We start from the raw sequence: 15,256 nt of genomic DNA, 5'->3' as shown, positions 1-15,256 counted from the left end.
TTAAAAACATAACTCAAATCCAATTGATTGCAATGCCTCTGACCCTGGCATTGGTGAATTTTTGTTTTGCCAAAACAAACATCAAGTTTCTGATATTTCCTGGAACTAAACACGATAAGGACGGACCAGCTTAAAGTTCACAATTTTATGTGCTACATGTACTGGGAAAATTTGGAACGTCAGTCAAAAACTGATAACACACAGATATTTTTTTTTCCAAAAAAAGGGAGAAAAAAAACATAACAAAATCAGATTTCTTTTTTTAATCCAAAAATAAATTGAAAGGTTCATATTCCATTTGATTCCTATCATCGAACAAACAAATATTCAGTTGCAAATAAGCATCCGCCGTTTGAAAGAGACTTGTGTGGGCCATAAAAGATTTCAATTTTTTTCTTCTAACAATTAAGTTGTTATTTTTCTTTTTCAAGAATAAATATTTGCAATTATGTTTCTGAGTTCGAAAAGAGAATAGACAGGCATACAAATATCTATCTCCGTTTCTTATCAATCTAAATTCATTATCAATAACGGCATTGCTATTGACCTTTCTAGTTTGAATATTATTTAAAAGTTCTAAATATTTGCACACATTAATGGGAGATGGAGATAAGCCGGAGCGACCAAACAAACACACTCCCCACTACTAACCTGTAAATGTTCGAGAACATGTTGTGGGCAATCGGGGATTTTAGTTGAATTTAAAATAAAATTGAGAAGAGATGGCATTCTAAAAATGGCATATTGAAAATAAATTAGTCTAATATTTGTCCTTATAATTAAAAAAAAAATTATTTTATTAGAAAATATTTGATATCTGAGGGATAGAATTTTTTACAGGGTTTCCATGGATGAAAAGTCTTTAGAAATTAGTTTTCAAATCTTTAAAGCCAAGGAGATCCAAGGAATAATATATTTTGTATATTGATTTTTTTTTTTTTTTTTTTTTTTGAGACGAACTTAATATTTTGGAATTTGCAGAGAAAAGGAAAGCCAGAGAGACACTATCACACACTCGCGAGTATGCGACGCGTTTCCCCATTCGTTAAACGGCTCATCGGGCCGTTCATTGGAAAGTAGTATTTATTTTAAAGTTTTTGCCATTGCATATTCGAATTAAACGTCAAAACAATCCAAGTTCCACTCAAGTTCCGCTAGCAGCTCCTTTTCACCACAAAACTTTGTAGAGATCGCAAAACTCAAAAATTAAAATATCCACATAAGCCTGGCTGGAATTTGAGCTGCGGACCTTCGTGTCGGCCAACTAAAAGTTGTCGTCTCAACGTCCAAAGCCATCAATCAGCTATCCTTAACAAGGCAATGCTCCCATAAATATAATTGTCCAGAAAAATGTATTGATCTCAATTTTTTCTCTCACTCTCCCTCTCTTCTCAATATAATGAAAGTTTTGTGCCAATAATCAGATATGCTATGCAATGGTTTCAGACATCATATATAAATTCCCCATCTCTCTGTTCGGCGAATAATATCAAATGATTGGAAACTATTTAATATTCGTTTTTAAACAAAAAAGGCAAAAGGTTTTCTTTCAATAGAATAGAGCAAACAATGTTGAAAATATAAGTCCGATTGTCGAGAGATTTGTCCTCCCCAATATATATAACAAGTAAAAAAGCATCTAAGTTCGGCCGGGCCGTGCTTTTAATATCCTCCACCATTTCGAAGGAAATTGAAAAATTAAAAAAAAAAATCCGAAAACTACCACTTAAAAGAAAACCGTTATATGGGGGCTATACGAAGACGTGAACATGAATACGATTTTTTTTTTCATAGGCTGTAGTGCCCATTGCGAATTTCAAATACGAAATTTGTTACAATTGCGGTGTCGCTAAAATCATGAAAATACCGAATATCGGAAGGGACCGTTATATGGAGGCTATACGAAGATCTGAAACAGCATACAAAATTTTTTTCCATAGGCTGTAGTACCCATTGGTATCTTCCAGTATGAAATTTGAAACGATTCCAGTGAATAATGTTGCTGAAATCAGCCAAATACCGAATATCGGGAGGTACCGTTATATGGGGGCTATACGAATACTTCGACATGCATACAAACATTTTTGTCTAAGGCTATAGTACAGCCATTACGAACTTCAAATACAAAATTTTGAAAAATTCCGGTAAATAATGTCGAATATCGGGAGGTACCGTTGTATGGAGGCTATATGAACACGTGGACCAACATAGCCCATTTACCAGCTTAAACTGGAAAACTATGCATGTATGCAAAATTTTAGCCTTCTATCTTAATTCGTTCGAAATATAGCGTGATTACAACAGACAGACTGTCCGTCTATCTGTCTGGTGATCGTCTTAGAATTTGTAGGGTCTATTATGAATATTTCGAAGAGGTACAAACGGAATAACAAAGTTAATATACCCTCCATACAATGGTGGAGGGTATAATAAGCAGATGCCGTATAACATTCCCACTCGATAACGAACAAAGCCTACCCCCTTTTATTCGAGTGGCAGAGGGATATAGAGTATACTTGATTTGTTTCGTTACTCGCAGGAGTGCTATTGCTCGAAATCGAGCAGAGAGTGGATATTCGGCTCTCTGGTTAATATACATATGCTGGCGGCAAATAACTCTCAATAATCAGGCTGATACGCTCAGAGTGGAAGTATAGTATCTGTCTGATTATTAAGATATGCATACCTCCAGGATATTTATATTAACCAGAGCGTCGAAGTTCCACTCTTCACTCGATTTCGAGCGATAGAACTCCAGAGAGTATCAAAACAAATCGAGTTTACTCTATTTTCCTTCGCCACTCGAATGAGGGGCGGTATTTTATGTTCGTTTTTTAATGAGACTATATTATGCTCCTGCCTTGTCGAGTACCCCATCTGTAGTGTGATTGCAGTGGATTTTATACCCTCTGCCATATGGCCACCGAGAGTATATATCATTTGATACAGCCAAAAACGTGTCTCATCGAAATAACGGTTATGGACTCTAGGTTTCTTTGGACGAACTCCGTTTCAGGACATTTGGAGTCGATCTAATGGTGTCCCTGCGTCCGTCCGTATGTCTGGGTGATGCGCATCATAACTCTCGAAGGGAGTTTCTGATTTGAACAAAACTTTTTTCATCGTCATATTATTATCAAACTTAGATGAAGCTCGGAGATATTCAATATCCGTCCACTCCCCACAAAAAGTCAAAATGTTTACCCAAACTAATTTATTTTATAGAACAAGAACGGATCATCTAATTTCAATCTAAATTTTTGAATCATAATATTTGTATCAGCGCTAGATCAGGTGCTTAAATGGACAATATCGGAACACTCCATCAAGCACATCACCCCATGGGTCAAAATTTCGTATAAATCTAATTCTTACAAAAAGTAAAGCAAGCATCCGATTCCCTTAAAATTTCCCACACCTCAATATTTATACTAAGATAAGTAGAACGGATGGAAGAGTCTAGTCCTGCTGGTACCTTCCCCACAAAAAGTTCAACATTTTCATAGAAAATTACTTATCTCATAGAAGAAGAAAGTATCATCAGATTATGTTCAAATTTTGCAAGTCCTAATATTTTGATGATTTCTAAGTTAGGTGTCAAATAAACAATAAAGGTCCACTTTGGTACCTCCACCACAAAGGATCTGAAGGATTTCTGAATAACCTTAACCCCCATAAAATGCAAAATGATATTCGATTTTTTTTTAAAACTTGGCACATTCCAAAATTTTGATTAGCACAAGATCTGATATAAATTGATCAAAAATTAGAAAATTCACGGTTTTTGTTCGAAAAAAATCACGAAATTGTCGGGAAAATTTAAAAAAAAAAACAAACAATTCAAGGTTCTTGGTCGATAAGACATTGATTTTTTTGCGGAAGATCCACGATTTTGTCCGGGAAGACTTTAAAGAATATATTTAAAAATGCAGAACTTTGGTCCGCGAGAAGACAAGTCTCCTTGGGAAATTTCCACAACCAGACTGGCTATTATACCGCGAAAATATATGAAAATTTACAGGGAATTGGGAAAAAGATTAACAAAAACTGATGCCAATTTTTTATGGTAAATATTGCGTTCACAAATTTCTTTTGTTCAGAGACTCAAAATGAAATTTGATCTAGAATAATTCTTCCTTTGATTTGTTTCCCAAAAAATGAAGTATAAAGGGAGATTTTAACTCGAGTTGGAAGCGTGCTAAAATAACAGTAAAAAATGTAACACATAATTTGCATTTGCTGTAGATAAATTTCGAATATAATTTTCATAAAAACGCTTCTACCTAGATATATGGTTTATTCTGAGATTTATAGTGAAATTTTATGTAGAATATTGCTTCCTTCGGCACATTTCACCTAAAACAATATTTTATGTTACTTTTAGGCGTCAACTCGAAAAAAGTCCGAGAAAAAGTTGATCGAAAAAATTAAGAAGTATTTCTGAGCATTTTGTTCTGAACATTGATGCAAATATTTTTATATACAATAGAAATATCATTTTTTCCTTGGTGACTTATAGCCACTTTCCTTCTAAAATTCTTCTTCGGTGGAGATTTTTGCAGAAATTTACAAAAATGGCATTAAGCCAAGTTTTAGATTCTTGATGTCTTCTAGGCCCTATGATCTCGGTTAAAGGGAGTTTTTAAGCAAATTTTTTAAATAAAAAAGAACCGTTTACTAACTCGCCTAAAGGTTAAACCAAATTTCAATCAAAATAGTTGTCGTATTTTTAGCTAATATTGCCTTTACCTAATATGGACGGATTCCGAAAATGTCCAAAGTGCAAAAGTGGGTAAGAAAGGTGGGGAAAATGCCCCCCTCTATTAAGGTTACAGAATTGTTCCGGGAGACTTTAAAATATATCTAAAATATATCTATCTGCCCCTAGACCATCAAATACTTTTCAGATCCTCACAATAAAGTTTCTCTACTTCAAACCGAAAGAAACTTCATTCTGAGGACTAATATAAAAAAATTAATATTAAATACCAACAAATCATCCATAAATTGTCCGTTCGCAATATTTAAATTGCCTAATATATTAAATCAGAATTACTCCTTAAAATGACCAGACAGGCAGACAGAATTGTAGTTATGTTTCTTGAAACAGCCAGCCAATAAATTCAACTCGAATTCTTCTCCCAAATTAAGTCTCTTCTAACAGAAATTTTCCTAAAGCCATCTTATTTAAATTTCCTTCTAATTGCAGTCATTTTTAGCTCTTATTTCCTCTTCGAAGCACATCATAAATATTTTGCAAAGATAATTTTCTTTTGCAACAGCTTTGAAAAAAAAAAGAAACAAAATAATAAATACTTGAACATAATCCGCAAACCAGCAATTCACCACATCATCATTTCCACATTTAGTTGATAGTGGAATCATATTTTTTGCTCACAAAAAGAAAATAATAGCAAAAAAAAAAAAAAAACATAAAATAAAAACTAAATGAGATAATGGCAAAGCAATACATTATCAGTAATCGGATTAACCTCACAAGCCTGAAGGGTCATCGACGAGAAGGCGATAAGACATTAAGGCCTGCAGAATTTCATGAATATGAAAAATTAAAAATAAAATATTGAAATTTCAAATTCAAATGCAAAATGAGATGGGATTTAGTAAGAAGTCGAAAAAAATGATTTCATATAAAAAATAAATTTAAAGAAAGTTCCTCTCTCCCTTGAGATCAATTGTTAGCTGGAAGTTTTCACCAACATTTAGCAGCATCAAATTAACAATTTCTCCTTTTTTTAATGAATTTTTGACTCAAAGTATCGGCATCCTGGGACAAAACATTCAATGCTCTTCTCCAGCTCTGTTCCCAGCACTTGTCTCGCAATTGTAATTCCTGGCAATGCCAAATGAGTCCTTTGAGTGAAAAAGCAATATTTCATAAAAACATTCTCACAACCACATCCACAAAGATGCCAAGAAGTATGCTTTGACGTCGTTATGTTTTCATGCCAGTGGCTTTGCTGAATGACTGAGCGAGTGTAGCTGCCTGGATGGATGGATGGATGGCTGGTTGGCTGGCTGTTAGACTGGTTAGTTAGTTGCTTGTTTGTTTGTCAGACATTCTGTCTGTCTGTGTGTCTGCTGCTTGCTTGTCTTCTGATACTTTAGTTGGGTTAAATTTGCCTAAGCGAAATTGTATCAACAATCATCTTTTATCATCTATCTTGAAGCCATCAGGAGCTCATGTCGATGGTGGTTTAAGGGCAGTGGGTACTATGTAAAACCAGCTTCAAGGAAATATAAGCATTTTAATTGAATTCAATTAAAGAATATCGTAGAGAAACTCTCTTTAAAGGTATAAAGGTATTTTAGAAGATCTTCCTGAAGATAGCTGAGAGAAGATGAAAGTCTCCTCTGACAGCGAGTAGTTGCTCAAATTAGGAAAAAGGTATTCAAAGAGAAGAGCAGAAGTTCTTCTCAGAGCGAAGCAGAAGATCTTCTCAGAGAAGAGCAGAAAATGTACATATAAAAGACCGGTAGGTCACCATAGAAGAAAGCATGATTTTCATTAAAATGTGATCGTAATACAAGACCAAAGAGCTATTTGCCTGAAAGGCGGGAAAAATCATCTAATAAAAGACTAGAAGACCTTTTCTCAGAAGACCGGAAGGCTCTCATAAAGAAATCAAAGACAATCTCAGATAGGAGCTGCAGGTTTTCTAAGACAAGAGATCTATGTTTCCTCAGGAAAAACGCTATATCTTCTCATAGAAGAGCAGAAAGTAATCTCAGAGAGGAGCAGAAGATCTTCTAAGAGGAGAGCAGGTAGGTCACCATAGAAAGCATGATCTCCATAGAAACGTGATCGTCATAGAAGGCCAAAAGGCCAAATTTTCCTGAAAGATGGAAAATCCAATAATAAAAGACGAGAAAACCTTTTCTCAGAAGACCGGAAGGCCCTCATAAAGAAACCACAGGCTCAGAAAGAGCTGCAGGTCTCCTACGACAAGAGATCAACGTATTCTCAGAAAAAACCCCATATATTCTCATAGAGAGCAGAAAGTAATCTCACGGAAGGAAGGTCTTCTCAGAGAATATTTTCATTAAAGACCAACTGGTTTTCTCATGAAAGACTGGAAGGTCTTCTCATAGAAGACTGGAAGATCTTCTCATAGGAGATCGAATGTCTTCTCATAGAAGACCAAAGGGTCTTCTCATAGAAGAGTCTAAAATGAGAAGACCAAAAGTAATGTCGAAGAAATGTCAAAGGGTCTTCCCATAGAAGACCAATGGGTCTTCTCATTGAAGACCAATTGGTCTTCTCATAGAAGGCCTAAGTGTCGTTTCCTAGAAGACCTAAGGGTCGTCTCCTAGAAGACCTAAGGGTCGCCTCCTAGAAGACCAGATGGTCTCCTCATAGAAGACTAAAGGTTATTCTTAATGAAGTCTAAAGGGCATTCTTTTAGAAGACAGGTAGGACATCATAGAAGACCCCCACACAGAGGACCAAAGTGGCTTCTTTCACTGAAGACCACAGGGTCTTCTCAAAGAAGAACAAAAAGTCTTCCCACAAAAGATCAAATAGTCTTCTCACAGAAGCCCAAAGGTCATAGAAGATCAAAGGGTCTTCTCATAGAATACCAAAGGGTCTTCTCATAGAATACCAAAGGGTCTACTCATAGAAGACCAAGACCCAAAACACTAAAGTGTCTTCTCATAGAAGGTCAAAGGGTCTCCTCGTATAAGACCAAAGGGTCTCCTCGTATAAGACAAAAGGGTCTGCTCATAGAAGATCAAAGAGTCTTCTCTCACAGAAGACCAAAGGGCCTTCTTATAGAAGACTAAAGGGTATACTCACAGAAGACCAAAGGGTCTACTCCTGGAAGACCAAGACATTGGAGGGTCTTCTCACAGAAGACCAAAGGGTCTTTTCGTGGAAGACCGAAGGGTATTCTCATAGAAGGCCAAAGGATCTTCTCATAGAAGACCAAAGGGTCTTCTCTTACAGGAGACGAGGGTCTCCTCTAACAAAAGGCCAAAGGGTCTTCTCATGAAATACGAGGTTTAGTCGTAGACGACAAAAGGTCTTCTCATAAAATACCAAAGGGTCTTCTCCTAGAAGACCAAAGGTTCTTTTCCTAGAAGAGCAAAGGGTCGTCTACTAGAAGAGCAAAGGGTCTTCGCTCATAGAAGACCACAGGATCTTCTCTCATAGAAGAGCAAAGGGTCTTTTCTCATAGAAGAGCAAATGGTCTTCTCATAGATGATCAAAGAGTCATCTCCTAGAAGAGCAAAGGGTCTGCTCATAGAAGACCAAAGAGTCTTCTCTCATAGAAGAGCAAATGGTCTTCTCATAGATGATCAAAGGGTCGTCCCCTAGAAGAGCAAAGGGCCTACTCCTGGAAGACCAAGACATTGAAGGGACTTTTCACAGAAGACCAAACGGTCTCTTCGTGGAAGACAGAAGGGTATTCTCTCATAGAAGACCAAAGGGTCTTCTCATAGATGACCAAAGGGTCGTATCCTAGAAGAGCAAAGGGTCATCTCCTAGAAGAGCAAAGGGTCTTCGCTCATAGAAGACCACAGGGTCTTCTCTAATAGAAGAGCAAAGGGTCTTCTCTCATAGAAGATCAAAGGGTCTTCTCATAGATGACCAAAGGGTCGTATCCCAGAAGAGCAAAGGGTCGTCTTCTAGATGAGCAAAGAGTCGTCTCCTAGAAGAGCAAAGGGTCTTCTCTCATAGAAGTGCAAATGGTCCTCTCTCATAAAAGAGCAAAGGGTCCTCATAGAAGAAGGTTACTCTTTCTTTCCACTCACTGTTGCCACAGTTTGCACATGCTTGGATCGCATTATACAGCCCTTACTGTCCTTCGGAAAACCCAACCACCTACATAAACAATTACATATCGAAGATGTTTATAATGGTGGTTATGTTCTTCGATATATTTCATATAAATAAAATATGGGAGTATGTGCATGTGTGTGTGTCTGTCAATGTTTTGATGGATTAAGGTACATACTTAAGCTAGATCCGGGAATAAATACCAAGATGCTGGGATAGATAGATGGATGGCTGGATGCAAAGAACAGAACAAATGGATGGATGGGTGTCCTCCAAGGAATCCATCATGTTAGACTTAAGTATCCTCCTTCATAGTTTAAAGCTTCTGTATGCTTCTATCCCCCCCATCTTAAGATTTTTTAAACAGAATTCCATCCAAGGACTAGCACAAATGCGGAGAAACATCTTGATGCCATCTTTAAACTACTTAAATGTCAGTTATACGAGTTTCAATTTCTTCGTTGGAAAAATAGAAATAAAAATAAATAAATCCCTCCCAGATTGTTGAAGTAGAACTGTAATAACAAAATACAAGAACAAAATGGAAACAGATGATAAGCCAAAGGAAACATTATCCATCAAAGGGGATACCCTGCCAGCAAAGGAGAGGTGGGTGCCAGGACACAACATGTTTACGTAAATGCTGTGCTTTTTTTTTTTTCTTCTTCTCTGCTTTTTCGTCGAAAAATAGATGAGATTAAAGATAATAGTAGATTAGAGTAGCTTAAAAGGAAAAATATATTGTTAACAAAGTATTTATTTATTTGTTATGTGATTTTAAGATAAAATCCATAGAGAGACCGAGAGACTTTATTTTCTTTTCATTGGTTATTCAATAAAAATCATCTGCAATGCAAAGGACAAATATCTACACACTGTAAGCCACTCAAAGGCAGTAAAGGACGGGGACAATTCTCAATCCCCAGAATAATATTACCACGTGTGGGAGGTAAAAGAAAAAAAAAACCCATGCCCTCCGGGCCATTAAAAAGAAAACGCCTTTTGCCATTATACAGCCAACAACTTTACAGCAGTTCCGTTTTAATTTCACCAACACAAGCAAATTTCAATTAAAACTTTCTTTTGAGCATTTATTTATGCCAACATGTAATGATTGAAATCATCAACAAGGTATTTAATTAAAATTGAAAAAATTGGCATTTGTTCGCTGGCTTGTCAATTACGACTAATCAAAATAAAAAAATCGAAATATTCCAAACCAATGACCATAAAATTTGAAAATAACATTTGTTGATAGCCAAACGGAATCATGAAGCTGTTATTTTTTTTAATCCAAATTTAAATTTAACATAACATTGCTTTTTGTGCTATTTTTTAAATTCAATCATGTCCTGGTGCCACATATTGTTGGTGACAACAAGCTGGCATTAAAATGCCAATAAACTCATAACGATTAAAAATCTCCACTGTATTGGGAATCTTGCTGAGTAACGAAAACACAATCGTATTTGGATGACCGTTAATGCAATTCTCTGACAGCACGAACGGTAGGCAACAGCATCATCATCCCCTAGGGGTCATAGACTTAGACAAAATGCAGATTTTCATTCAATAATTTTTCCAATACCATTATCGCTCACTGTAAGTTCTATTGAAAAAATATTTATATAAAGCTGAATCATGAAAATTCTACTGAAATTTACATCTCGGGTGCAAACACGTACCAGGTCAGAATGGACACGAACTGATTAGATGATTTGAGCGATTGTTTTTTCTAAAACGGAGAATTTGATGATTGAAATTTTGGGCGGAGAAAACCTACTACAAGAAATAGAAAACCAAAATCGAAAATCGAACCTCTAGAAGAGTTTTTTTTTTTATAAAGTTTTCATTATAAATTAAAAAATTGAAATCACTAGTAGGCTTCCTTAGGTGAAACAAGATGGACTTCTTAAACAGCAAACCGGAAAATATTCTTCCAAAAGACAAAAATATCCTAAAATGATGTCTTCCCTCCCTAAAACAAAAGGACCAGAAGGCCTCCTGCCAACAATGTTATTAAAAATAATTTTCATAACAAACTTAAAGATTTTCTTATAGACCTCACGATTTTGTGTATATTGGAAGTGCATCAACACTTTAAGATTTTTTTCATGGAAGCCAAGGAGTTCTTCCTTAGAAAAACAAAGGGACTTTTCATAAAGGACCGGAAACTCTTCTCATTAAGACGAAGAAGGAATCATCAATTCCCACGAAAGGCCAGTGAGGCTTTTAAACGCAAGTCAGAAAGTTATTTCCTTGAAGGTAAGAACTGTTCCCACAGTTCTTAATAGAAGGCAATGAGTTCTTCCTTAGAAAAACAAAGGTACCTCTCATAAATGACCGGAAACTCTTCTCATTAAGACGAAGTAGGAATCACCAATTCCCACGAAAGGCCAGTAAGGCTTTTAAAGGCAAGTTAGAAAGTTATTTCCTTGAAGATAAGAACTGTTCCAACAGAAGGGCTTCTTCAGCAGACCAGAAAGAGTGCTCAGGAGGTATTTTCCTAGAAAAAAGTGTTCACATAAAATTATTACCTAATAAAGCATTTCATATAGAAATCCAATTTTTTTCGCTTGAAACGTCAGAAAAAAGATCTACTTCTAAAAGATCAGAATTTCTCCCATTCCAAGCTAGAAGATATAAAGGGAAAATGACAAGGTAATCTCGTAAAGGAAAATGTGGTTTTTCCAAAAAAATACTTTCTAAAAAATGGAATTTTTAGAGAAGATTAAATCATATTTTTTTCTCCTACCAATGCATTAGGAATTCCGCCAATAGAAGAACTTTTTTATAATAGGACAGAATTTTACCTTGGAAAAGACAGATAGCCCTTAAGTAGGAAATAAAATGTTTTTCCTAAAGAAGGACCATGGCAACCTCTCACAAAATGAGCTTTTAATGAACAACAGTAGGTTCACTCATGACAGTCCAGAAGATTTACCCTTATAAGAATGTATTATAAAAGCCTATAAGTTTTTCTCTTGGAAGATAAGAGGGATTTTTGTACAAGACTCTGAAACCTTTTCACAAGAAGAACCGGAGATATTCTTAACAGGAGGTTTTTAAAAAAAATATTGGGTGTGTTCTCGTGGAAGACGTTGGGTCTCTCCATATATGATTAGGAATTCGTTCAATAGAAGTGCAGAATTTCTTTTCACAGAATAACTGGAGGTCTTCTTGAAGAAAATCCTCTCAAAAAAGACCAAATGTTTTTCTCGAAGAAGACCAGAGAGTCTTCGTTTACAAAACTAGAATGACCTTTTCTTGGGAGACCTGAAGGTCTTCGTTTAGAGATGAAATTTTTTCTTCAGAAGACCAGAAATTTTCCTCACAGAAGACCAGAGGAAGGTCTTCCAATAGGCCTTCCTCTGGTCCCCTGTAGATGATCAGAAGAAGATCTTTCATAGTAGACCAGAAGATGATCTTCTCATAATGAAAACAAGACCTTCTAAAAGACGTCTGGATATCTTTAAAAGAAGATTAGAAGGGCTGTCAAAGAAGACTATATGTTTTTCTCAAAGAAGTGTTTTTTTGCCTAGAAACTATATTCAATTTACATAGAAGACAAGAGGAATGGCTGCTAAGAAAATCGCAGAAGGATATTTTTTATAGAAGACCGGAAGAAGGTATTTTCAAAGAAGTCCAGACGAAGGTATTTTCATAGAAGAACAGAAGAAAGACTTCCAATAGAAGACCAGAGAAGGTCGTCCATGAAAAACCACAGAAGATATTCTCATAGAAGACCAGAGAAGGCCTTCAGATAGAAGACAAGTGACGGTCTCTTCATAGAAGGCCAGGAGAGGGTCTTCTCATAGAAGACCTGGAGAAGGCCTTCTTATAGAAGACAAGGGAAGATATTCCACCATAGAAAACCACAAAAGCTCCTCACACGGAAGACCAAAGAAAGTCTGCTCAGAGAAGACAATATGAAGGTCTTCCCATAGAAAAGCGGAAGCTATTCTCACAGATGGTTTTCCCATAGATGACCAGAATGTCTTTTCATAAAAGACCACAATATATAAAACCTTGAAGTCTTCTCACATGAGACCTCAAAGTCTTCTTGTAGGAGAACCGACAGACCTCTCCTAGAAGATGACCTCTTCTTCTTCTTATAGAAGGCTGGAAGGTCTTTCAGAAGACCAAGATTTTCAGAGAAGTCTAGGAGTTCTCCTAGTTATTTTTACAGAAGAGCATTATCTTAGAAGACAAGAAAAATTTCTGACTTTAAGGTTATAAGGAAGGCTGCCGTATAAATGAAGACGACTTTCAAAAGGCAGGTAGACTACATGAGAGATATTATTTATAGTAAAAATTTGGAAATTCCAAGCTATTCTAAGGCAAAAGCTTTCTAATAACTGATAGAATTGATCTAGAATATGTATTACAGTTATTTCATACCTAGAGGCATAGTAAAGCGCTACTATGGCTAGAAGACCTATTACAGCTCTTATATGGCTGGAAGGCCTATTACAGCTCTTCTATGTCAGGGAGACCTGTTTCAGCTCTTCTATGTCGGGAAGACCCGTTTCAGCTCTTCTATGTCGGGAAGGCCTATTACAGATCCATATGGCTGGAAGACCTATTACAGCTCTCATATGGCTGGGAGACCTGTTTCAGCTCTCATATGGCTGGAAGACCTGTTTCAGCTCTTCTATGGCTGGAAGACCTGTTTCAGCTCTTATATGACTGGAAGACCTATTTCAGCTCTTTTATGTCAGGAAGACTTGTTTCAGTTCTTCTGTGTCAGGAAGACCTGTTTCAGCTCTTCTATGTAGGGAAGACCTGTTTCAGCTCTTCTATGTAGGAAAGACCTGTTACAGTTATACTATGGCAACAAGACCTGTTGCAGCTATTCTATGGCATGATGGCCTGTTATTTCATGATCACTAATCACTATGACAAAATGATCTGTTACAACTCTGCATTGACAGTAAGACACGTTATATTTCTTCTATGGCAAGAAAACCAGTTGCAGCTCTCCTATGGCTGGATGAACTGTTAAAGCTCTCCTATGATCAAGAAGACATTCTTAATGCCCTTGAAGTACGCTTTCAATTTGAAATTTTCAAAGATCTTTTTTAACAATGTTTCACAGTAAGATGAATAGACGAATTTTTAGACGTTGTCATGGTCTTAAAGTCTTCTTTTACAATTTCTATGACAGGCAATTAGAAGAGCAAAAATAAATTTTAGAAAACTTTCTACAGCTACCTATGAATAACAATAAATCAAAAGCTTTCCTTCGAAAGTCTTTCGGAGGTCTTGTTTTGATTTAAAGTTATTTCAGAGGTTTCCTCTGGCTTCAAGATATTTTAATTGGGTCTTTTGCAGGAAAATCTTTGGTTTAAAGACTCTTTTTTTGGTCTTTATCGACTATAAAGATAGCAAAGGCTCTCCAGAACAGCACAATATACCGCACCTTTTTTTAGGTTTTAGGTATTCTGCAAATGAAAGATAATTCAATTTCTAAATAGAATAATTCTTCCCATAGAATCTAAAAACGTTATCGTTTAGAATACGAACAGAGTTTGTCAAAAGGTCGTGTACCTTGACTTAGACCTTTTTTTCCTATACTTATGTACAATATGATCAAAATACAAATATTAATCAATCAATTTCAAAGTTTCTTGAAAACTATCTAATCACTGATTGAAAAACAAAATAAAAAACGAAGTCGCAAATTAAGTAAATATTTGTGATTCCCAAACCCTTTTGTTTTGTAAGACAACAGAACTTCTTCAATCAATCCCAAACAAATAAAACTGGGGGGATTATTTCAATTTCGTTGACGATTATCGCAAAGAATGATCTCTTTCTCTATGGCAAGTATGTGTGTGAGTGTCCCTTTTGCAAGTGTGTGTGAGAGATATGTGCAACAGTTATCTAATAACTCCTTCCCTTAAATCCACTCCTAAATAAACCAAAATCAAGTAACGTCCATTTCATAATCTCTGCTCAAATGTTAAAGACCGAAACACAGCAACGTTAACGCTTTTAAGGGGGGGATACTCTTTATTTCGGTTTGAATGTTGAGCTGTTGCTGTTTGGAAATTTTGCTGGACAAACAAACACACACACACACACGGTCAGGCTGCCTGCTTTCACCCGAAAGATAAGAAACGGTGACTGCATATAAAGTCACTGATAACACACTGAGATTTTCAATTTCATGCCGAGCACACTGCTGAAATGAAATGGAATATAGCTGACAGGGCTAATCAGGGACTTTACTTCTGCTCTTCTTCTTCTACTTCTGCTTCTGTGTATTTGCTTTACTTTCAATGTTTGTTGAGTTGAGTTGTTTTTTGCCTCTGTTTTTGCTTAATGGACAAATTGTTTAACCTCCCGTCGTCTGTCTCTGTGAAAGTGAGACACACATGAAGGTATATGGGTGTCCGTGTGTGTGCGTGTGTGAAAGTAATATGTGAGATTATTCTATTTGAAGACAATCAC

General features: G+C 36.2%; 1 long non-coding RNA gene across 1 annotated transcript in view; it reads right to left on the bottom strand.

Moving 5' to 3' along the window:
• LOC109614540 (uncharacterized) overlaps positions 1-15,256 on the bottom strand; it is a 99,225-nt gene that overhangs the window by 14,491 nt on the left and 69,478 nt on the right. The window lies entirely within an intron of this gene.

The sequence above is a fragment of the Musca domestica genome, unplaced genomic scaffold (genome assembly GCF_030504385.1).
Source record: "Musca domestica strain aabys unplaced genomic scaffold, Musca_domestica.polishedcontigs.V.1.1 32, whole genome shotgun sequence".
In the NCBI taxonomy this organism is placed as follows: Eukaryota; Metazoa; Arthropoda; class Insecta; order Diptera; family Muscidae; genus Musca; species Musca domestica.
This window is presented reverse-complemented; position numbering and strand designations above follow the sequence as displayed.